We start from the raw sequence: 26,429 nt of genomic DNA on the forward strand, positions 1-26,429 counted from the left end.
TATTAGTTTAAAATCAATTAATTCTAATTGTAGAAACCAAAAAATTTAATCATAAAAATCCAAAATGTGTCACAATAGTACCAGGCAAGTACTAATACTTAAGTAGGTACTAATTTGACATGAGTAATTTTTAACTCTTATTATATAACAAATATCACAACATTCATCTTAATATATAATTCATTACATAATAAAATAAATAAATTTAAAAATAAAAATAAAAATCTGATTTACAATTTAAAAACATGAAGCCACAAAAATACTAATACTTGGTCCCGAACATGGCCCCTACTCAAGGACGCCTATATGGAGACGGTTGCGAATTCCATGCAAATGTGGGCTTACACAAAATGACTACTTGTCCTCTACTTCGGTTTTCCTTATGATGTCGTGCAAAGGTGCTGAATTTAATGTTCTGCCAACCTCGTTGGGTTCTCAAGCACTTACAGCGGAGAGCAAACCAGGGATCGAGGCGGCCGGAGATTAAATTACTCGTTGGCATTGTTGAGAGAATTGCAGGCGGGTACGATTGAAAATATGGTAAGGCTCTAGGCTCTCGCAGTCTTTGTGTAATTAATTTTAAAGATATGTAATGATGCTAGCTTATTCAAATACAGATAGAAATATTTTATCGAGTTAGAGTCATGGTCTAATCCGGGTTTTATCATCTCATTTTTTTGTAACTTTTCCACAAGAAAATGGTTGGGTGTTATACCATGTTACACCAATCAATGACCCTTACAGTTCTCCTGTAGAAGCTCTTGCCAGAAGAGCTACAATTTTTTTCACTTAGAAATCTTCAATCCTTATTTTATTGACAGATGCATCCTTGACAATTTTATTCCATTTGTCGAAGTAATCGAATAGGATATAACTCTTGCTGTCAGGATAGATCAGATCTGGTTTGGATGGAATACCTTCCGAGCACACGCATTTTAGATGTCTATAGATGTTAGGGCTGTCCTCTCCTCTATGTCTGGTTCTTTAAGTTATGCAAGAAGTTGCTATTTAAAACCTTTTAGAGGTAGCTATAGCATAGGAACAATTTTGGGAAACAATATTTTGGAAGACAGCGAATCCAGAGTTTACACAAACATAGGTTGCAGGAAATTTATATTGTTTAGGTAAATTTGCTGAAGCAATGCCGGGGATAAAATAGAAGTCCTTTCGGTCAAGATTGGTGACAACTCTGTAATCAAAAGGTGTAAGTTCATAAAGGCAGGAGCATTAATCCTTCATTTGGGAATCTCTTGTAAGCTTTCTATTACTGATAACTGGTAAATTATTTTGAAAGCAAGTTGCAAAGTTTGGGTAACCTCAACGTGTCAACTTCCTCCAGCAAGTAAATTTGCGCTCTTCCAGTAGATCGGGGAAATTTTGGATTTCTAGTATAGGAATTTAAGGTGAGCCTTGTCCCATGTAAGAGGATTGTAGTAGCAATGGATAATGAACATCCGTATTATAGTTTACTCCGTTTTCAGATCTAAATTGCCCATCGTACATAACAAATTTAGGGCTTGTTTCAAATATGTGATGTAATTATTTAATTTCATCTTTTTTAATTTGGATAAATACTAATTTAGTGAATTCAAGAAACTTGGGAAATGATTAATTTGATTATGATTGCTTGCAGTATGATATGGGTTGCACAATGCTTGGAAATTTGGCTTCTGTAACCATATGGGAATATCACTTGCGGTATGGGTAAGTTGGCCTATCTTCTTATTCTTAATAACAATTTTGGCAAAAAGAATTTTTGACTGGGGAACTTTTTTTTCAGTACTGAACTGAATCAATGTTACATGCAACACCTCTCTTAACAAGTATTAGTAGGGTTTTGAAGATATTATAAGTGCACTTGGACTAGGTTGGGAGATAAGGTTACTTCCAATACTCCTTGATTTCACAACTTTACAAATTCATGCATAGGTATAACGATATGACAACATTTCAAATTCTGAACACTGAAGAATGGTACCTATCTATTCGAAAACCAATAATAAACTAGGTTCTTATGCTATAACATTTTTATACATATCATACACATAATTTCTTGCTTATGATGTTAGGTATTGCTTTGCATTAGACACTTGATCATGTTCTATATAATGTCTTTAGGAGATTGGGTATATGATTTAATTGTATCATGCTCTATATGTTATTCTAAATTTATTGTTTATGATTTCAATACTTTGTTTATAATATTATGATTATTAGTTGTTCTTAAGCTAAACTAGCCAACCTATGATGCCTTATATATGTGTTTGTGTTTACTCTGCTTGGTGTGTCTTCTGTATGAAGGAAGGCAGTCTTAGTCACTTCTTTGAGAGATCTACATGATGTCACACTCATCCTTCCTTGTCTATCAATGTTTTTATATATATGCATATGTATTGTATCTTGTTGGTTGGTGATACAGGGGTGTGTAGGTATAAGGTATTGACTCCACTTGGCTACACAAGTTTGAGCGTGCCTCAAAATCTTTGAACCAGCCATTGTTAAAAAAGAGATGAAAGCATGATCCATATAGCCCTCCTTTTATCCTTGGACATCTAATAGGAATTCAGTCACCTAGTTTGGGGATTATGTTTTTGTCATATCTTTTTATGGTTTGATCGGTGGATTGTACTGTTTATAATTATGTGCGTTCACGATCTTGATATTTGTATTTGCATGTATATTGTCAATGATATTTGTTTGGTATATTTATATAAGCATATATGAGTGCACACATATATATCGATATAAATATACATTGTTACATAGTTAATATAAATTTAAGTATTATTCTATGTTATAAATTATTTGTGAGTGATTTATTTATACACTTAGACATAAAGAGAAATTTATTAGAATATAAAAACAAAGAAATTAAAAGGGATAAAATAAAAGTCACAAGTATTTAGAAGAGTAATAATGTGCATTCAGAGCAAAAGGTAATAGGTATTAACCTTGTAAAAGAATGAGATCAAAACATAAATATAACGATAGACATAAAAAAAAGGGGTTATAAAGCACCGAAGAGGGTATCTACATCATTTTTATACCATTTATTTATTATATACTCCTAAAATAGCCTTAATTTACCCCTAAAATGCCTAAACAACTTCTAAAATGGTGGTTAATTTCATAAACCATGACAATTTTGGATTTTTGAATTACTTTTTTTAAAGGTTTGTGTCTTTTGACCTAAAAGGGTATGAAAGCTATTGGAGAACATATATAAGTGATTTAAAATTTAAATATGAAGGGGGAGGATGGCTGAAAGTTGGAAGAGAGATTGGTTGTATGTATTATGATTATTTTAATGGAGAAAAATTAATGATATAAGAGGGAAATTTTGTGAGTATAATTCTTTAAGGATTTATAAGTTTCTTTATTTTTGGAGAGAGATCTAAATATGAGAATTTAAAGGGTTGAGAGAGGGATTTATTACTGTGTGATTGATTTTTCCTCCATGGATATTTGTGAAAGTGGAGAGGGTTTGAATGATGCATCTCAAGTGGATTTATTTTACTTTATTTGTCTCCTCGCTTCTGCTTCCATTAAATCTTCATAGGACTTGAGGTATGGATTGAAATTATTAATTGCATTATTTATCTGATTAAATATAGATCTTTTTTGTATGTTATCTTTATGCACTAGAATTGTATATTTAATACCTAGAGGTTTTTAGATTTTTTGAGTTTATAATTGTGAAAAATTGCTATGTATTTTCCTATGGTATTTAGCTACTAGTTTTTTTGGAGACATTATTTTGTGTTAGAGAGTTATTGGTAACTCAAGTCATGGAATATTGTATTGTGCTATCTTTTATGTGTTCTTATCCATGGTTTCTTATGCATGCTACATCTTTCTATTAAATGATTTGGAATTATATATGCTTGATTGAGTGTTTTTTTAACTAGTTGACCTCTTGCATGGGTTTTCATGCTCCCAATTGTTGTTTATGATACCAAAGGCACGTCAAATTGTAATGTGACATATAACACTTATGTTTAGCATTGAAAATGCTTGTAAATACATATGCTTATAGTCTTTCTGCCTTTTTGATCATTTATGTATTGTGAAGCTTCTATAATGTGTTAAGGTTTTGTTTAAACTAGTCGTATGGGATCCTAAGAATGTTGTGCCCTTAAATTCTCTATAATTTTGATTTTGGAAGTTTTGAGTAGGGTAGAGGCCCTAAGTGAGTGGCTCACCATAGGTGTTAGGACCCAAAAGTGGTCACTAGAGGATCCTATGTAGTAGAGACTAGAGCCCTGAGTAGGCTGGCTCTACATGTCAATTTCTAATCAAGTGGAAACATTAATTAAATAAATGGTTTATTGGGGGTTTGGGTTAACATTATTAATCAAGATAAGTGATATTGGGCCACACTTGTCCTATTGGAGGACTGGGACTATATGTCATCCTGTATAAGGCCTTGATGCGGGAAGGTGACGACAGTTTAGGAGGTTGATCTCAACATTAAGGAAAGTGTGATAAGGCCACATATGCCTTGTTGGTGTAATGGGACTATATGTCATTCTGTATTAGGCCTAGATGCGGCAAGATGACATTGGTTTAGAAGGTTGATCCCAACATTTATGGGGTATGTGATGACACTCACCTAGATGCAGTTGAACCCCTAACTCTAGTTTTGCCTCTAGTTGTCCATTTGTGTTATGATTTCATTTTGGGTATTATGGTTTGTGTGGCCTTATGTTACCTTGTACTTTGATTTTTGGGGTACAAGCCTTAGATTACCTTAGAACTTATGTGGATCATGTTCTTATCTCCTAGCTTAGGGGAGTGGACGATTTATGGCTCTACGTGGTTGGGTGGAAAAATATTACAAGGTACTATTCGAGTGTTCATGGATGGCTTTATGTGGATCCTTGTTTTTGATGTATTTAAATAGTAGCCAAAAGAGAGGTGGTGAACCTGTGGTATAGAGGGCTGGAGACCAGCTAGAAGTTACCCCCTACTATCCAACCAATCCCTTTTCTAGACATATAAAACATCAAAAACATCTTAACATTTAACCCCCTAGTATTAACCTTCAAAACACTAGTATCCACTTTACTACCCTTAACATTAATACTATGCCAAAAAAAGAACTAGCAACCGATATTACAAACGCTACTTATAACACGATTAATTTCCATAATAACTAAAAATGCCACCAAGGGCATAGAGTTCGTAGTTAAACTTAACATTAAACAAAATAAAGTGACAACAAGCACAGGGGCTAGCTCCCCTCCTCCTCCAGGTCCTCCTTTTCATTAGGATCCTCCATTACCGGTTTCGCAACCTCCTTCTTGACAAGTTTTTCTAGAAGAGTCTTGAGCCAATCAGTCCACTAGGAAGCTGTAGAAGGAGTGGGTGATCTCACTCTCTTTTCCCTCGTCCTCGCTCACTTGTAGAAAATAAAGAATGGTGGTCACTGAGTGCATAACTTTCATAGAGAATTCCTCTAGGGTGTCAACCTTTCGGCACAGGGCTTCCTAATTATTAGACAGGTCATGCATCGAATTCTCCAATATGTCCAACCAGGTTTTACTCTGATCTTGACCATGGCTATGACACCCCTTCTTCCCCTTGCTCTTAGCAACATCCTTTCTTGGGGATGTGATATCTTCCCTTAAAACTTTTTTTTAGGGATGGGTTAGCTTCCAAGGTAACCGAAATGTGAGACGGGCTTGGAACCGTCTTACCCCCTAGACTAGGGTATATGATCTTCCTCTTTCTTTTGGTGGACCTCCTTTTACTTTCCGTGGACTCAAAACTCACCTCTCGCTTGGGGGGTGTCTTAAATTTTTCCATTTTAAGCCTTTTACTGGACCTCCTCGCAGTTTTTTTTATTCCTTCTAGTATCAGTATCAGAGTCCATAATACTTATGTTTTTCCTGTTACTCAAGAGCTTATGTCCACCATCGAGGCCGAACCAGGGCTAGGGTCCATGGAGACTTGGGGAGTAACGGTAGCGAGAGGGTTAACCAAAAGAGGCGGGTTGAGGGCAAGTTGGAATTTGTAAAGTTTGAACATGAAGGCCTGGTGCAGAATATAAAAGGATTTTCCTTCCTCCCTCTTTCTCCTAACTTAAACACACTAACCTCCATCAAATGCAAAATAAGGTTCGGGAAAGAAATTAGATCCTGGTTCCTAAAATGGTTTAGAATAGGAAAATGGTAATAATATAGCACCTAGTGTCGATCTTCGAGGGTTATGTAGTGCATAATGGCATAACACACAATGTCCCATGGTTTGGGTAGGTCCTACCTAGAAAAGCCACCCCTCATGTGAACAGGATCCTCCTTAGGGCGGAATTTTTTTCTCATACTCGTTTCTTTAGAAATCCTGGCTTGCTTGCACCAATTCCTGCCCTTGAGAGATGACCCACCTACCATTGCAATGAGTTCCTCTTTCATTTCAAACACCACCCCATCAATGTTCACCTTCTTATTAATCCAGTGTCGATGAATTGTAGGGACACATGTTCATCATACCCATCAATGCCCTCCATGAACAACAACAAACCACCTTCACAAAGATAAACCCATGCCGCCTCACGCTTCCTAATATAGTCTTCGATCTTATCCAGTTCAATGTGGTCGTTGGCACCCATGTCTTCACCAAGTTCAATCACCAAATCCTTAGTATGCTCCGACATCCCCTTGTTGCAGGACATAACTCAGAAGCTGCAACTGTTTAAAGATATAATGTTAACAATGAATCTAAGAACGCAATCGATTCTCATCATAAACTCACAAGGCTTCACATTTTCCAATCCCCATCCAGCTTGAACACGTGTGAACGGTACCTTTCCCATTAAAGTTAACCATTGCCAACTAGCATTGTGTGTAGCGTAAGGGAATTACCATTATTATTATACACATCTCCCGTCTTTGGCAGATAAATTTTTCTGACTACATTCATGCTGATCGTCCTCTCACCATAGCATGTGGATCCTTGTTGTGTAGCAGTCGAAGATCATTTCTTGAAGTCTATATGTTGCATCTCCTTGAAAGAAATCTTTGTAATATTATGATGTAAACTCTTGAAGAATGTAAAAGATCATATGTATATATATCATGAAATGAAAAGATATGTTAAAAAAGTAAAGGGCATCTCTAGGAGAAATAATGGGAAATGTGAACATATTGTATTATTTCAAAAGATGAATGAAGTTGTGATGATGCCATGACATTGTATATTTCTTTGTATTTAGATAAATTTATGATGAATAAAAGAACCATGCACTCTTCATAATGTTATCAAATGAACAATCTATGATTTGATTTACATGTGTAGTTGATGGTTTAAATTTATTTCATGTATCTTTATTGCATGTTGAGTAGATATATTTGATTATAAGGATTAGGGCATTTTAGTTCCTTATTTGTAAAAGGATATTAGGATGGATAATGTATCAAATCATAAGTAGTCATGAAACTAATAGATTATTTAACTTGAGTAGTAAGGATAAAATGTTAGAAAGAAAATTAAGTAATGTTATTTAAAGATGACATTGGGGAACTTGTTAGGACTCTGCATCTACGATTAAGTGAACTTAGCAAGCAAAATATGTTTTAAAAAAGTTATTCACCAAACTTTTTATTTTGTCTTACCCTTTCGGGTTCCCTAGCGGGGCATTACTTTATACTTGAAAAATTCAAAACTAATCACAAAATTGAACAAAACAGAAAAAATCAATCCATCAAGAGCTTTGCAAACCGAGGCTAGGGTCCCATGGAAGGGCGCTTCCTAAAAAATAAAGGTGGAGCTGTTTTCTATCTTTTAGAAATATTTTAAAGCTTGTGTTGCCATAAATTTCTTAGTCTAGTTGAACTTAAAAAAATTAAGCTCTGAAATTTAAGAAAGCTGGTGGTCTCATGAAAACAACATTTTTTCCATCCATTATGCAAAAGAAAATGTCAAAAAATCAATTTCCCTCTAGAATTGTTTTTAAAGAAAAATCTAAAATAAAAGTGATTGACAAGTGGCAAAAAACATTCCTAAGCTGATGGGGCAATTTCTAGCCCCTCCCCCTTTTCAGTCACTTAAATACACAATGCTAAAAAGTAGGAGCTCCTGTTTTGGAGAAGATTTCAAATAAAATTATAGAAAAACAAAATTTTGTTCATGGGACCACCTTCTTCCTAAAACATATAGCTCAAGCTTCCTCGCGGGATCCTTGTCTAATCCTAGCAATTTGTCTTTTTAAATTGTAGAGTCAATGATCGGACCCTAATTGGCGAGACTGGAATTGGAGAAATTGAAAATCATTTTATGAATATATGAGAAATGACCTACATGATAAATTGTGGTCTACAACTCTCTTTTTCATCTCGATGATGGATCATAGAGTGACGGATCATAGTGTGTGATCCGAAATGTTGATGAAAAAAAATTGTCCATTCCAAAAACTTTTAAATAGATATTAGAAAATTGTGGCACATTTTTGTTATCATTCAAGCATTGATTAAGAGATGGGGAGGAGTGATACAATGGCTATGGTCTTGTCCCATTGTTTCAAAATTTATGTTATGTTTCAATTTTTAAGTTCAATGGTGAAGAAATTTTCTCTTATCTTGTTAAAGCTGGGGCAGTTCCTTGTATATGACCAAAACAACTCTCATGTCAGTAGCACTTAGATAATGAATTAGTTGGATACAATGGGAAAATGACCTTTTTAGTGACTCACTTTTTCCAATTTCTATACAAATTACTTTAAACAATCTTATATTTTTAAGTTTTAAACTGAACAAGATCCTTTAATTGTTTCCATAGAGTTCCCTATCCCAGCAGCTAGCAAGGACATCCTCCGATTTTTCTTTAAGAGCACAATATCCAACAATTCCTTGAATCTCAATCATGATTCATTAATGCCCATCCTTCCCTTTATAAAAATACCGAATCTCCTGGTTTAGGGGAATCTATTTCGCCAAACCTTGAGTCCTTCTACGATGTGGATTTTCTTTAAGTCTGGCAACCACTGTCATTATATTAGAAGCATTTATGAATCGTCATTTACTAGCAGTGAGTTTGGTAACTGTTATTCTTTCATTTCACACTCTCTTCTTTTCTACAGAAACTATTGTCTCAATTTGTAACATCCAACTTTTCTACCCTTTAATTATCTACTTACTTAACTCTCATAATCAGCTAATTTACATATTCACATGCATGGGATAAACAATAATAACATATTTATTGATTCTCATGAATTGCCTTATCTAGCAAATGGAATTGAAAAATCATTATCTAGCTAAAGCATTAACAAACTGATATTATAAGCAACTAATACATAAATGAAAGAGAGAGATCATTAACTATTTGATACAATTGAAAATGCATCACAAAACTGAAGAAAGTAAATGCAACAGCCATATAAATAATTGCATAGCTAACTGGACTAGAATAACAGAAGGGGGAAAAGGTATCCGCTAATCATAATAGGCTAAGAATGTAGTCCTGATCTGTCTTGCGCAAGTCTTGGCTTTGTTGGAGAGCAAACACATTGATAGAGGCTTAACCACCCAACGGCAGACCTAGTGTATCCCCTCTCACTCTCAACCGAGAATGGCACAACCCTGCATGTGATAAGGTGCGAGAACACCATCTCGTCTTGCCACCTGATCATCCTGGTGTTAGAGTGTCGACCACTCGGTCGAGTAGACCTTGGAATCTGTCCAATCAATCTATCCACCTGACCGGTTGTTATCCTGATCTCTTGTGATCATAGCAACATCTTTGCCACTAAACCTACCCTGGCTAGGGATTTACATGGATACTGTACGCCCAATCACCCAACACTTGACTTGACAAACAACACATTACTCAACCATCCACTATGAGCTGAATATGTTATGAATTTCTAGTCTTAGCTTTATTTTTCTTCTTTAAATATGTTACTAATATGATCCTTAATTGGCTGGGCATCCCCACAGTCCATGATTCCTTGGATTACACCCTTCATCTTAGCCTTGCTTGGCTGTCCTTGATGATCATTGGTGTATTCGTCCAACATTCATGATACTTGTAAAAATTTCCAATTTTTTCCAGAGTGAGTCCTCTGCTCATTTAATGAGAAATTTTTAAAATGAAGTTATGAGAAAATTTCATGATTCTTTTTAGCCTCTTAGGCTCAGTGACAGACAAGTCTTTAATGTCACTGTACTAAGCCAGTAGCTCCCCATCTAAATCAGAATGTGAGGATTCCTCCTCTTGGTCATATGATTTTATAACCAGCTTTAACTCCTATAGAACCAATCGGATTTTAGAACATTTGCTGGATATACTTAACATGTCATTATCTATGAAACTTCCATAAAGATATATGTGCAAAACTCAATTGCATGAGCAGGCTCAAAACTGAAAATCAAATAAACAATACAAGTCTATAAATGAGCTTCGAGCATTTTGAATTACGACCTGATGGAAAAGATGTGGTACTAAGCTCCAATTGTGAGCCGATATTGAAAGATGCTATGATAGCAATGCTGTTAAAAATGTCTCTGATTTTCAATCACTACTACCAAAGGCGATGGTATATTGATAATCAATATTGCAAAAACAAGGAGGCAGAATGCAAATGTGAGCTGAAGAGCAACCCTTGAATGGTTGCTATCTGCTATATTTATAAAATGATGCCCGGTTACACAAGAATATGGAACCTGATCAAGAAGAGTTAGATGTGTGGAAAAAGGAATAATGCAAGGCAGCAAGAAAGAGTTACATTCTTGAATCAAATGTAAGGCCGAGAAAATGAAAAAAGGAAATGTGGCTGCTAGACTCTAAGTATTAATTTTAAATTGCCAAAGGTGGAAATAATAAAATATTTCTTATATTTTACTATAATGATACTTATATTTTTTGCATATATTTGTATGAGTTACTTACACATGTACACATTTACATATTTTTATGTATTCTTTTTATTTTATGTATACGCATACATATATGTACGACATATTTCTTTTGATGAATAAACCTTCTCTATTTATTTAATATTAAAGATACATATCCACAACAAAAGGGTTGGGGATACAAGATCACCCCGCAAATTCACTCAATACGTGGCCGGATAAAACAACTATTCATCAAAAAAATAACAGCAGAAGAAAGAAAGCCCTTAGGCTGCAAGAACAGTGCTAGCCGAGGGAGGGTCTTTATCATCAGAACCCTAAAAGTTCGTGGGGTTGGCAAATGGCTTAGGGGCAGCCCAACTATCAGTAGGGGCGGCAACAACATCATCTTTTTCTTTTTCTCCCTTTGGCCTAGGCGGACAGATAGCTAAGTCTAGCCTAGGGAATGCTCATTTAGGGTCTATGTGCATAGAGGGCCAGCCCACATTGGGAATAGTAGGAGGAACCATTGGGGACCAACTTGAACACATCCATCGCGGAGGTGAGGCCGAGCAGCGACGACTGCCGAAACCACCACTGGGAGAGCGACGAGAGGGCTATGACTTGGGAGTATGCGAGCGGCACACATAACTGCTTCGGTCTCTCTAGCGACTGCAAGGAGTACGATCACCAGATAAAGTATCCGGTGGCACATGGGCGATTGTACAAGGGGCATTACCCCAATGAGCCAAAAGCATCTGCAGGTGAGTGACCTCCAACACTACCTTATTTGTTTGTACTTGAATTTGCATCTTGACATCATGCCTTAGCATACATAGCAACATGTATATCAAGAAAGTTGTGAGAGAATAAAACAACATTGCGGTCTTTCCATATAGTAAACAAAATCTCCAATTTGAAAGCATGCCATATCTGGGAATACTTAAAAGGGAGTCTGGTTGCATCTCCTAGCACAACCATATGCTAGGAAAAGGCCTCTAGGTGGAAAGGGTTAAATAAATCATGAATCCAAAGCCAGTAAGTTTGAGCTTGCCTGGAAAACCAAAAAATATGTAGGCAGCTTTCTGACTGGCCACAAAATGGACATCTAGGGTTCGGGATGCCTAGATGTCGGAACTGAGGGCTCAACGACAGTCCCCGGAAAAGGAGTCACTAGGCAAGTGAGCTATCTTAGGCTCCGCGATAACTTGCCAAACCGTGGCAAATCTAAGACTCCAAGTCTTGTGAGAGGACTGCAATTGCCAACGCTGGTTGAGAGTGTCAACCATCGGAAGGTGGGGAACCAACCATCGATAGCCCAACTTGGGGTTTATATTAGGTCAAAGGAGTGGTAGGATACCACTTCCAGTCCTTCCACCATGGGCGAAGTGACTGAATACCAAGCTTGTGCAACATATGGGGAGGAACCACAAAATCTAGAAGATCAACCATCGATAGCCCAACTTGGGTTTATATTAGGTCAAAGGAGTGGTAGGATACAACTTCCAGTCCTTCCACCATGGGCGAAGTGACTAAATACTAGGCTTGTGCAACATATGGGGAGGCACCATAGAATCTAGAAGATCAACTGTTTGTCGATCTGGATGGGAAAGATTGAACTAAACCTACAGGTCCTCCCATGAGTGAAGGCTCATAGAAACTCTGGAAAAGAGATCTTTGGGTGTCTTGATACCCCTTCTAAATAAGCGCAACATGCTAGCTCCTTGAATTTTAGCCAGAGGAACACCTTGAAGAGAAAATAGAGAAGACCACCACAAGTTTTGATGGTTCACAGAGAGCCCATCTTTGAACCCATTGCCTGCCCAGCGAAGCCAAGGCTTGATGGCTTCCTAGGCTTTCCAAATGCTTTTAGTAACAAAGGTGCCCTGAATTTGCACTGGTTTAGTGGTCACAAGAAGGGTTTGAAAGCCAATCCCCTTCCAAGTTGGCCGGTTAACCAGATAGCCTGAAGAAATGCAGTGCCACAACAAAAATTTTCAGGCCTCAGTGCCAGTGAGAGTCGGAATGACCCACTTGGCACAAAGGGAAATCCCCTACTTACGAGTGGAAAGCAGTCCAAGACCACTAGAGTCTTTGGGCAGACAAAAGTCCCAGGCAACTCTATACAAGCCGTGATGCACAACATTAGAGGCCTAGATGGAGTCCCTTAAGAGGCGTTCAAGCTTGAGGTATGAAGCTTTGGAAGGGGCCCAACACGAGTAGTAGACGTGCATAGCAGCCAACACTTCATAACAAATCTGAAACTTTCTTGCAAGGGAGAGAGGTTTGGTGATCCACTATTCCAACTTCTTCTCAATCCTAGCCAAGACAACATTCCATAGTTCCATTGGGAAGCTTGAAAAGCAAACAGAATGCCCAAAAAACAAAAAATATCTCCATACTGCACCCATTTCCACTCGTAGCACTGTAGCCATTGAGGGCCTAGTAAAAAATATTATTTATAGCAGAGGCTCTTGTGCCATTAAATAACAGACCCTGAAGCAAGGCAAAACATATCCAAGCATTGCAGAGTGTTGACAATATTGCCTTCATCTTGTAGAAGAATGAAAAAGGAGTCATCTTCAAAATGGCCATTCACAAGCTGTGCAGTGGAATTAGGGAGAGCTATGCCACGCACAAGGCCCCGAGAGCTGGTGTTAGCAAGCAGAGAACCAAACCCTTCAACAACTAAAACATAAAGAGAGGCGCTAAAGGACAACCTTGCCAAATAGGTCTGTAAAGCCCAAAGGCTTCAGATTGTCAGCCATTTATGGAAATACAAGTAGAGGCATCTCCAAAAAGCATCCAAATTGATTGCAGAAAAACTGGGCCAAACCCTAGGGCTTGAGGCATGGCCAAAATGAGAGGCCATTCAATCCGGTCATAGGCTTTAGCAAAGCCAATCTTAAGAAACAAGGCCTGCTGTTTGGTTTGACGAGCCCACTCCATACCTTCCCAAGCAACAATAGTATTATCCAGAATATATTTGGATTTGATGAAACTAGTTTGTTCAGGACGAGCAATTTGCAGGAGAAAATGCTGGATTTTAAGGGAGAGAGCCTTGGCAATTATCTTGTAGGAAACATTCAATCGAGTGATGGGTCTCCAATTGCATGTCTTCAGGATTGTTGGCTTTAGGTATGAACTTGATGTGACCTTTATTAATTATGCTGCCTAAGGAATGACAAATATATGCTTCTTGATAGACCTGATGCAGATCAGGGCCAATGTCCTCCTAGGGGGCTTGTAAAATTCACAAGGGAAGCCATCACTTTCGGGGGCTTTATCATCAGCTATGGAGAAGACAACTTCCTTGAGATCGGCAAGCATAAGCTTTTGCTCACATAAGGCATATTGCTCTGGAGCAAGCCTATTGGGAGTGACGGGAACGTAGGCTTGTAAGGCAAGGTTATGCGCAACAGAGGGTCCCTGCACAGTGAAAACCTTCTCATAATGACGCACAAAAGCCAAAAGGATGCTAGGCAGGTCAGAAAGGACCTGTTGGTCTTCCCTAATATGCTTGATGCCCACTACAAAGTCGTGAGCGTGTACAACATTGAAAAATTCCTTAGAAGCCTTATTACCAACCTCTAACCAGTGGAGACAAGCTTTGATCTAAGGCTCCCCTAGCAACATAGTTATCCGCAACTTGTTTCTGGTGTCAAAGATTAGCAAGCCGAACCCATAAATCCATGTCAAACGGATTCATGGTTAGAGCTTCTGAGGCCGTACGAAGATCTTTGGTGGTGGCTTTATAAGATCTTCAGCGAGACATGGTCAATTGTCTCTCGTAAATGCGAAGAAAATGTGTAGTACAAGATGACATCATTCCACCATTGAATTCACCCAACAGAGGTGTGGGGCCTAGGCCCAAGATTCCAAACACGAAGAATGTGGGCAACAATGGGCGGATGGGACAACAAGGAAGTATTGAGAAAGAATTGAGTTTTGCAAGGATGAGGCTGAGATGTGTGCTAGGTGATGGAAAAGAGGATAGGGTAATGCTCTGACAAAGTCACCTCTGGCAAAGGGGTGATGAGGGAAGTGCACTCGTGTGAAAAGGAAAAAAAGGATTGAGTCGAAAGCATGGTCCTGTCCAGTCACTTTAAGACTCTATCAGACCCAGCTCGAAAGTTGGACCAAGTATGCCAAACCTCACTAGATTGGCGACAGTTAGCATTGGGATCAAAAAGGCCCAATTTGTTCCACATGTAAAACTAGGCTTCTCTTTCGTCAGCTACCTATCGAAAAGGCAAAAACCCTTCCTTATCAGTAGACAACTCAACCATATTGAAGTCCCCACAAAAAATGCAAGTAGCAGGTGGCAAATGATTCGCCAACCAACGCCACAGGTGTGAATGCTCAACAACATCATTGGGGGCATAGATATTAACAATATCAAAAGAATGATTATGAAAAGACAACAAAATCCAAATAGTTCTATGCATGGGGTCAGAGCCATGGAAAATAATGAAAGAAAGTAAACAAGGAAAGAGAAGAGTGATAACACCACCTTGTCCAGCCTCATGCTGGGAAGAAAACAAGGCACTATCTGGTCAAATAACACAACAGGTTAAATTGAGAAGGAACCCAACAACTTTAACTTCTTGGAGACATAGAATATCAAGATTACCAAGCCGATGCCTAGTATCACGAACAAAATATTTTCTAGGGAGGTCTATTAGCCCTCGCACATTCCATGAGAGACAAATTCATTCTAACACAGCTTGCATGTCTTTCTCGTCCCCAAGAGAGGAGATGCTGTTCTACAGAAACAGAGAGGCATTAAAAGAGGGGTCTCCAAGAGAGATGACTCGCCGTATCTTCTCCCCATTATCAAATACCTTGTCCCGGCCTTTTGGGTTGTGAGAACGATGTAGGGCAAGACTCGGGGGTATGAATGCCTGCCATCCCTTGAGCACTAGTGGTTGAAACAAGCAGAGGCATGAGCAAAGGAACTGAAGATTTTGGTGGTGCTAGACTTGAAGTGGAACAACCATTATCTCGAGGCAAAGAACCTGCCTTAGTTGCAGTGGAGCCTTTGCCCTGTTTAACAATAGTAGTCCATTCCTCTTTCTTGGTGGTCGGAGCCGGTTTGGCTTCTTGGATTGGTGAACGATTGTGTTCCAACAAAGAACAATCCTTAATCTTGTGTTCCGCGGATTGACACCTATAATAGGTATTCGGGAGGTTTAGGTAAAGCACCTTCTAAGTGAAGGTGGTACCACCTATCACGATTTCCACTGATTCTTTGAGGTCCCTAGAAAGGTCGACCCCAACACAAACACTACGTTGGGGCCGAGCATTAAAAAACTTGTCTGGCTCAAGGCAAATGACCTTGCTGACAATTTGTGCAATGGCTTGCAGGAAGGACCGACATGGAATAGGAAGCCTAGGGAACTCCACCCATATGGGGATCTTCAGCTTGTAGTTGTTAGAGACAACAAAATCACGGGACCAACGCTGGAAAACCAGAAGAGAGGACTTGACAGACCAGGGACCTCTAACTAACACATGCTCATCTTGGCTAGGGTTGCCAAATTGAAAAAGAAAGAAGCCTTTAGTAAGGCTTTGAACACGTTCAAGGCAGACACCCTGAGGTGTCCAGACCTTGGAAACCCATTTTTGTAGCATGCTTTCAGATGGAGTGCGAACCACAAAATACCCAATTAGGGTTTGTTGTTCTAGCCAAGTACACACACTATCAAATTCCTTGATATTCAAAACAATATCAAGGGAGGTGTTACCTTGGGAAACACCTTGGGAACGAACTTGTGTGGGCATTTGTTTGGCGGAACCATTCTCGCCAACAACAACAACTCCAAAATCAGCACCAACTACTGGGCCGGAAAAGGCCGAGGCCATTATAACCGAAATTAAATCCCGCAGTAAATATGGTATGATAGGAGATGAACAAACAAGGATTCAGACGAAAGCCGTACAAACCCTAGCAGAGCACATTCTCTTTCCAGAACCAACTTCTCTCTAATCCTGTATGTCATATTTGAATATTCATATACATACATATATATGTATGTAACATGTACAAATGAATGTAAATACTATGGGTACCATAATACCAAAACATGTCTCATCTTATGAGAAGTATTCCAATTCAACAACTTCTCATAGGTAACAATCATTTTTGCTTTGCTTACTGTTAAAATGAAATATGTTTGTGTGTGTGTGTGTGTAACTTTTAATTTTGACGGCCTAGTTAGCTCATGGACACTTGACGTTGTCTAGTTTATCCTAGTTTTCTTTCCTTGACCACGATGGTTTAGATGCATACATGTTAGGATTTGGTGGTAGGTTGGTGCTCTCGTACCCTATTTCTTCTTGGACAATGCTTTCTCCCCCTTTGCCTTGTTTTGCACAGGAAGAATTAACGTGGTAAAAGCATACATCGCTCAAAAGACAATCTAATTATCATAACTAATTACCAATTTAACTGTAATAGTAGGTAATTAACCAACTTTTTCCATTTCATGTGAAACATAATGATTAATAAATGTTTCCATTCATATGAACTTTGAAACATGAGTAACTAATTCAACTAACTATTTGAAATATCAATGGTTAAATGAATTTTCAATATCAACAAAATAGGGGATGTAACACAATTCTTTGTGCATTTTCTCTAGTTGAATCGCTTTCATACCTAAATGTTAAGGATATACACCAAAAATAAAGATGGAATCAATGTCAATTTTTATGCAGATCTACTAAATATGTATTCTTATTCACCTAAATGTTCTCCATTGACCAAAGTTTCTTTGGTTTCATTTAGGATAAGATCCTGCAACAAATATGTCTTTATGAAAATTATGATCTGTTCTCATTACTGGTACTTGTTTTTCTTCATGCAATTCTTTACTTCTCTTATATTTTTCATTCATGATTTGTAGCTTCAGCTAAACTTGCTTTTTCACACAGTTTGACTAACCCATCTTCCGTTAGAAGGTTCATTAAACTCCACTAACCCTATGAGGTTGTGTCCAAAAATGACCCAGACATGAGAATTACATGTGGATCTATTGACAGTAGAGTAGAAAGCAAACTCAGCCTGTGGCTGAACTAAATCCCACTGTTGTAGATTCTCATTGACTAGAATCACAAATAAATTGCTCAAAATTTAGTTCATCTCCGTTTGTCCATGCATATGTGGGTGGTGGGGCTGAACTATGCTACAATATGCTATCTAGTCTCTTCCATAACATTCTCCAAAAGTGACTAAGGAACTTTGTATCCCACACACTTAAGATCATCTTGGGAAACCCACATAAGTGTGCAATTTCTTTAAAGACTAATTCTATTAAATTCACTTGAATCCTTAGTTAATTCTTGCACAATGAAGTGGCCATTTGTGAAATCATGAGCTTATTGAGTACAAGGAAGCCCCAAGAAAAATTCCATGAATCCATTGCCATATAGGGTTTATATCTTTCTATAAATTAGGGTTTTGGTATCAATTGTTAGGAAACTTGGCAACCTCTGCATGGAGAAACAATTTATTAACTACTGCTGTTGAGAAAATGAATGAGAAAATCAATTACATGGAGCAAGGAACTTGCTGATGCACTTGGAGAGTTCAGGAAAGATAAGTGTCATGAATCTGATTTTAGCAGCTTGTAGTGTCAAGATGATTTTGAAAAAGAGGAACAATCTGAAGAACTTGGTCCTACACATGAGGTGCCTCATGCTGTCAAATATCATGCTGATGATGATAGTGAAGGTGTGCATCAAGTGGTTGATCCAAACATGGAATGCATCAACATGTATGACAGTGATGTATGTTGGTTCCCTATTGTCACAGATCTCGATAATATTGATTATGAAGTTTTCATTTGTGATGAAGATGTAGCTTCTAATGAATGCAGATGATAGTTATGTGCCTAAGTTGGCATCCTTGGAAATATCACGCCATGTGTCCTTGAGTTTGAAGTCAATTGCTGTTCATGCAATAGTGTTTTGTTCTCGCGCTTAGTTGATTGGTTATTATTGGCCCATCAATGCTTAAATTACAGGAGTCTTGGAAACTTGTGACAACTGGTCATGGTTTTGAATGCAGGTCCCAATTTTGTTTCCCTACTATGTGCAATACCTCCTCCTTGAAATAAGATTTAATAATAATTTATAAATATTAATAAGATTAAAATATAAAAGAACAAAAATAATATTTAAATGAATAATAAAAAATAGTACAATTGAAAGATAACAGAATAAAGTTAATGAAGGGTCAAAAGGCATGAAATAAAAAGTTCTGACTCCTTCAAACATGAGATATTAAAAGGGAAAGGAGAACTTAATTTGAAAGGTGAGGAGAGGAAGGAAGAAAGAAGGGAAAGTGTGAAGCAAGGAAAATTTAATAGAAGAGAGAAAAGAAATGAGAAGAAAATAAGGAAGTGATTCCTTCAAAAGGTGAAGGTTATGAAGGGATGTGGCTCTTTGAAAAGTTGGTGACCCAATACCAATAAGGTATAAAGGAGATTTATCCCAAGTGAAAAGGAGGAACAACGATAAAAGAATATTATTCAGATTTTATGAGCAGCCTGTAAAAACGAATAAGAGAAACAGAATTTGATTTGATGAAGGAGATTGATCGAAGAGATCAATCTGAGAATTTCATCTCATGAAACATAATAAGAATAAGAGGATTAAACCAAGCAGATATAGATGGAATATAAGCAACATGCAGACTTAATAAAGTCAAAATCTGATATGAAGAATCAGATCAAGATTATTGAATATCATCCCTATTGAGTGCAGATATAGACTGAACCAAACAGGGCTTACACACTGTGAGCTCATTTAGTATAGAGAACTTGAATATTATTTGTAAATTGTGCAAAGTAGAAGGTGATTATAAAAGGGGATGTTACAGTGGTATCAGAGCAGTGTTCCTTCCAACCCGAGAGACATTACAAGTAGTATTTGGAGGGTATAAATAAGAAGTTAGTGGAGATCATTTTATTATGGATTCAATTGATTATCACTCCAATTGAAAAGCAGATCTGAGCAGACCTTGTGAGCAGATTTTTGGAGGTTTGATAATCAAATTATTTCAGGCTTTTTGAACAGATCTAACGGACCTCATGAGCATTAAACATCGAAGTTGACATGCAGATTTGAAGCAATTTGTTGCAGACATTTTCCAGACTTGGGAGAAGATTGTTTCAGACCCTCCTGAGCAGAAATTTTTGAAGAACATTAGTAGATTTTGAAATTGTTTTGATATTAAGGGTAAATATGTACAGGCCTTGAGTAGAGACTATAAGTAGATTTTAGAAGTGATTTTTAGAACTAATTGAAGGAGGAGATCCATCATTGATCCTTTTATTTCTTTGGAGGATACATATCAATTATTATAGTGAATAAAGATCATTAGGACAGTGTAAAAACCCTTGGAACAATTCCATAATTTGTTTGATATGTAAAATTTCAAATATCATAGTTGTAGACTCGAATCAAAAGTAAAGTTGAAAGATAAGATTACAGTTCATAGAATGTGTTAGAGAAAAGCCAACCTTGTGTTGCATGGATGAAGATATGACAGTCCAAAAAGAGATGTTCACAACTTTCTAAACCAAGAAGAAGACATAAGAGGGACAAGGGTTTTGGGAGTCAACCCTACATGGAAGGGTAATGAGAAGGGACAGTCCTATGACTGAGATAAGAAGCAATTAAGATTAACCAAAGGGATGGATTAGTCCTACTAGAATGTTCCTGCCCCTTGTGTGCTAAGAGATGAATTGGTTACCCCAAGAGGCGAATTTGCTCCTGGCTGGATGGATGGATCTAGTCCTACTTGGATGTTCCTACTTCTTGTGGGCTAAGTGATGAATTGGTTACTGTAAGAAATGGTTCTATTCTTAGTTGGATGATCATGCCTCTTGTGGATTAAGTGATGAATTGGTTACTCCAAGAGATGGATTGGTCTTGGTTGAACATTCACACCTATTGTGGGCTAAGTGATGAGTTAGTTACCCCAAGAAATGGATCTTGTCTTGGTTGGATGTTCCTGTCTTACGTGGACCAAGTGTTGCATTGATTACCCCAAGAGATGGATCGTCTTGGTTGGACATTCTTTCCTCTTGTAGGCCAAGTGATGAATTAATTACCCCAAGGGATGGATTTAGTCCTAGTTGGATGTTATTGCCTCTTGTGGGGCAAAAGATGAATTGATTTCTCCAAACAATGGATCTTGTCTTGGTTGGATATTCTTGCCTCTAGTGTGCCAAATGATGAATTGATTACCCTAGTGTTTGGTCCTGGTTGGACATTCTTGCCTCTTGTGTGCTAATTGATAAATTGGTTAGCCCAAGAGATGGATCTAGTCATGGATTGACATTCTTTACTCTTTTGGGCCAAGTGACGAATTGATTACCCCAATAGATGGATTTGGTTTTGGTTGGACATTCCTATCTCTTGTGGGTCAAATGATGATTTGATTACCTCAAGGGATGGATCTAGTCCAAGTTGGACATTCATGTCATTTTTGGACCAATTGATGAATTGATTGCCCCAAGGGATGGGTTTGGCCTTGGTTGAATGTTCTTTCCTTTTGTGGGCTAAATAGTGAATCGATAACCACAAGAGATGGATGTAGTCAAAGTTGGACATTCCTGCCTCTTGTGGGCCAAGCGAACTATGTTTACATTTATTAATGTGTATGCTTTGTGTTTTCATATGCATGTTTTGTGTTTGGATACATTCATGTCTCTACTTTGTGTACGCTATGTGTCTTCATGCATTCATATTTATACTTTTTGTTACCCAATGTATGCTCCATGCTTTGCTCCATATTTTTTGCAGATCAAGAAAATAAAATAACTAAGAGTGAACCAAAAGACATGAAGTTGGGGCATGTAATGCAAATGTTGGATTTTTAAAATTTGGTTGGTACCATTATGAGATGGCTTTGATTCTTTTATTGGGAAGATGAGAGAAAACTTGTTGTAAGTTTTGTCCTCCTATCATCAATCATAATTAATATTCAAAATACGGGAAAAACTTATTTGATAGTAATAGATTAGCCGCAATGGATTGTGGAGTACTGATAGGACTCCATATTCATTTAATCATTACTTGAGGACAAGCAATTTTGGGAAGGGTGGATTGTGTTGTCTCCTTTTTGAAATAGGTTTTGATCATAAATAATAATAATAAAAAATAAAATCTAATATAGCTAATTAGTTAAGCTAATGAATGGTTCAATGACATGAAATGAAAAGTTGTGACTCCCTCAAACTGATATATAAAAAGGAAGAAGAGAACTTAATTTGAAAGGGTGAGAGAGGAAGGAAGAGAAAAGGGAAGGTATGAAGCAAGGAAGAATTAATAGAAGAGAGAAAAGAAATGAGATGAAAATAAGGAAGTGACTCCTTCAAAAAGGCAAAGGTTATGAAGGGTTGTGACTCTTCGAAAGGGTGGAGACTTGTTGTGAGGTTTGCACATCATCGCCCCATTGCAAATGGGGACCCCCTCAATTTTCTTTAGCAATGGGAGTAGTTGTCTTAGACGGACTTAGGTGGTATCAATTTTCAGGTCTCTAAGTCAAAGAGCAAGTCTGAACAATTTTGGTTTTCTATTAAGTCAAGTCTGCAGGAATATGTGTGAAAGTTTACCTAAGATAGTAAAGGATATGGAGTTGAAACCAAGTGATTTGTGATGAAAAGAGTTAAAACCTTTTGAAAATCCTTGTTTTAGCTTCAATTTGATCTTCAAAAGTCAAGTAAGGTTGCGGGAGGTAACATTATTGAAGACATGCTGAATCTTGAAATATGGCAAAGTCTGGAAATTTTTGAATACCTTCAAATTCTAGAATCTTTATTATAACTCCGATGAAGTGGAAATCTATCCTAAACATTCTGATAGTATTTATGCAAATATAACTTCAAGTATAAGAAGCATAAATGTTATATTTGGATAAATCTTCTAGAGTCCCAAGCTGGAAGAATAACAAAGTATGGGGGCATAGAGTTGCATGAGGAATAATGCTCAGGGAAGGGAAAAATCCACCTGCCCTTGAGGATTCAAAATCCTTGCCCACACTTAATTTTCAACCTAGCAAAGTTTGAGCAAGTATGAACACCCCCCCACCCCCAAACTTGCAGCAACAAAAGCAAACAAATGAAAGTGATGGAGTTTTCAAGAAGTTTTAAGGTGGAGCATAGTCAAAATCCTCAAATAGCGTGTAATCCCCCCTTTCCTAGGATCTTATCTTCCAAACAGTTAAATTTATTCCCCTCCCTAGAGTTAAAAACAACTAAACATTTCGTGGATGTAATTTAAGTTGAACAATGAAGGGTCAAGTCTTGAAGTTGGATGATGAATTGATGGAGAATGTGGTAACATTTGATGAAGTGAAAACGATAGCATCTTGGGGTAGGGGTAGCTAGGATTTTTATCCTCCAATAGGTGAGATTGTCTTTGAGGTAATTATGGATCCAAAGTCAAATGATCTTCAAGTTGTGTAATGCAATCATAGGTGCCTTAGCCTAAAAGTTTGATGATGAATTGGGTGAAGTTGTTAAGATACAAATATTAGAATCCTCGAGTAGAAGCAAAATCCACCCCCTACTCATTCCACTCGTACCCAAGAATTTTATTCTCCACAAGATAGGATTTATGTCTTATTAAGTAGAGGTAAATTTGACATTTATTGAGGGCATAAGGCAAGATGAGGTGATTTAGAATGAAGTTAGAAATTGGATGGGAAAATAACGAGGTTTGAAGTGGAAATTTAGATGAAGTGAAATGTCAAAATCCTCTAGTAGGGGTAGAATCTGCCCCCTACCAAGGATGCCAATCCTGGAGACTCATGAATTTCTCCTCTTTAAACAGAAGCAATCTGATATCTTTTGAAGGCATGATGACAATTAATGGGGTTTGATGCTGATTTGAGAAGAAATAAGGCAAGGTTTTGAAAGAGAGACAAAATCCTCGACGATGTTGAATTTTCAATGCCAATTGGATGAGAACAAAGAAAACCTTTAGGCTCTCTCAAGTGGTGGATTGAGTCCAAACTTGCCAAACTATGGAGGCATGATTTGAGGAGTCAAATTAAAAGTGGAGAAATTCCTTGAGGGATGGTGGAATCCACCATCCCTTGAGGATAAAATCCTTGCCTTAGTTGAATTTCCGCCTAGACATAATGAAGAGAAAACACCAACTCAAAAATCCACCTCCAATTCATAAAACAATTAATGAAAGCATGAGAGGCAAGAAGAGAACGAAACTCATGAAGAGGATCACAGATTGAAGAGATCTAGATTCAAGGAAAGATTAGAGAGGTAGATTAAAATCCTTGAGCATTTGGAATTTCTTACCAAGATAAAGTCCTTACCTTAGTGGAATTTCCGATCGTGAAAAAAATCCTCTCACAAGCCTAATTTCTACCCCAAGTTGAGCATGAACCAAATAGCATGGAAGAGAGATTTTATAATTACAAAATTAAGCATTTTTGGAAATCATTTTCACATTCCCAACAAGTTGGCCTATTTGGGAATTTGTGTCCTTTTAAGAGAGTTATCGCCTATATAAGAGAGGGCTATTCAAATCATTTTAACATCAAAGCTTAGCAATCTTATCTCTTCTATAATAAAGAACTATTGCAGGATGCACAAATCTTTCTATCATCTATAAGGAAGCAAATTTGTCTACATAGGGAAAATAATCATTTCACGAGGTGGTGAATTGACTTGGAAGGTAGCAGATCTACATAGGAGAAAAGATCAAGATCACTTGGAAGGCAATAATGTTGGGTGAAATCAACCAACTTGTACTAAAAAAAATTAGAGATGACGAGGAAAGAGAGGTGAAACCTAGGCATGATGTATTTTGAAAACTAGTTTTATCTTCTCGATTTTGACAAGGTTCATATCAGGTTGCAAGATGAAAACCATTTTATTAATAAAAATCAAAAACTCGGAGAAATTTGTAAGATGAGAAGTTGGTCACATATTAGTGAAAATCCATGATGGCAATTAAAGAGAGTGAATCTACAGGAAACTTCATTACATGAAAGCTTTGATGTCTCTTTCATTTTGTTTATTCCTTGTTAATTTTATGAAGCTGAATGCATTTTTTTCCTCTTGTTTAGCAAGATGAATCAGAGAAGGAGAAGCTAGGGGCAAGGAGATGTTCAAGACTTCAAGTGGCAAGATAAATTCCAAGAGCTTCAAGCTCAAGCTTGAGGGCTCCAAAAGTGAAAAATGATTTGAATCAAAGGTAAGATGAAGATGAAGATCCGAGTATGCAAGTGCAAGTTCAAGTCACAAAAATGAGAAAATTTCCAAAATAGAAGATGGATAAATTTTGAGAAGATAAAGCAGTTTGGGAATATGCCATCACATTTGAAGGCTTCACATTGTTGAGTATGAAGAGATATTTTGCAATCACCAAAGGATTAATCAAGTCTACAATATAGATGCTAAGGTGGTGCCTAGTTGTCTTCTCCTAATCAAAAAATTCAAGTTTCAATAGAGTTAATCATTTTATACCAAGTGTATAATTTTCTCATTGGCTATCAAAGGCATTGTAATTTTCTTATTGGTCCACAGATTGGTGCCCTGATGTAATTAGTTGATAGTTTGGCAACCCTTATTAGTGTTTGTATTGATTCATCTTGGGTCTTGATCTTGAATTGATCTTGGCGCTTCATTGTAATTGAACAACTATAAAAGGTGAAGGCCTCATTTGTAGGGGATTAGATTCATGAGATTAGGAGACTAGGGAGAAGTTAACTAGCTACTAGTAGAGTAGTAGGAGGATACTCGATCAAACTATTGTCAAAATCATATCAAAGTGATTGATTTTTCATTGTTGGTTTTCATGGTGGATTCATTATTATTTCTTTGAAGTGTTGCATGGTTTCATCAAATCCCTCATGGAGTAGATTTCATTTCATTTCATTTAGTAGTTTAGTTGGATGAAGAAATTGTGGATATTACTTCCTTGACTCAAATACAATCTAGACCACTAGCCTCTTGCTAATTCTAAGTGTGTCTTGTGTGGTGAGCTATTGATGATGCTTAACCTCAATTGATATTCAATCTTTAGTTTACACCCATTGATGGGATTGAAGAGGAGATATTGATTTGAAAATCATTTGAATATACCTTGCAGGCTTGCATTAGGTGTGTCAAGTCTCTCACAAGATTGCATCTAGTAGAGTTCAAGTTCATTCATATATTTTCTTGCATAAATAGTTAGAAGTTAAAATAGTAGAAGCTAGAAGATTAAGTTTTAGTTGAAGTGGAAAGACTGGCTATATTTTTATTGCACATTGTGAAGCAAATCTATCGAATTAGGTTGATATCCATTGAATGAATAGCATAAGTCCACTTAGTGATCCTAGAAAATACATTATTTGACTTAGCATCCACAATAGAAAGAACCTTGAAGTCATTTTCATGATCTTATTTTGGAAGCTTAGCATGAGAATTGACCTTATTCAAGAGAGAACTGAGTATTTGGTGTTTCATCTCAAAACATTGAGTGTTAGGTTCTGCATGTAGTGGAATAAAACTCACATCAACATGACCCTTTAACCAATAAGGTATAAAGGAGATGTCATAGAGATAGATGCCAATA

At 37.2% G+C, this 26,429-nt stretch overlaps 1 long non-coding RNA gene across 2 annotated transcripts in view; it reads left to right on the forward strand.

Annotated features, from left to right (window-relative positions):
• The first annotated feature begins 335 nt into the window (after positions 1-335).
• The window catches only part of LOC149568459 (uncharacterized), an 80,183-nt gene continuing 54,089 nt past the window's right edge, over positions 336-26,429 (forward strand). The window contains exons 1-2 of one of the 2 annotated variants that reach the window (XR_016361683.1): positions 336-540; positions 1,634-1,704. This is a non-coding gene — a long non-coding RNA (uncharacterized LOC149568459). Of the gene's footprint in view, positions 541-1,299; positions 1,404-1,633; positions 1,705-26,429 lie in introns of those variants that run through there. The other variant, XR_016361684.1, reaches the window with a different exon arrangement.

The sequence above is a fragment of the Cupressus sempervirens genome, chromosome 3 (genome assembly GCF_028749045.1).
Source record: "Cupressus sempervirens isolate cs-2001-9-10 chromosome 3, ASM2874904v1, whole genome shotgun sequence".
Lineage (NCBI taxonomy): Eukaryota > Viridiplantae > Streptophyta > Pinopsida > Cupressales > Cupressaceae > Cupressus > Cupressus sempervirens.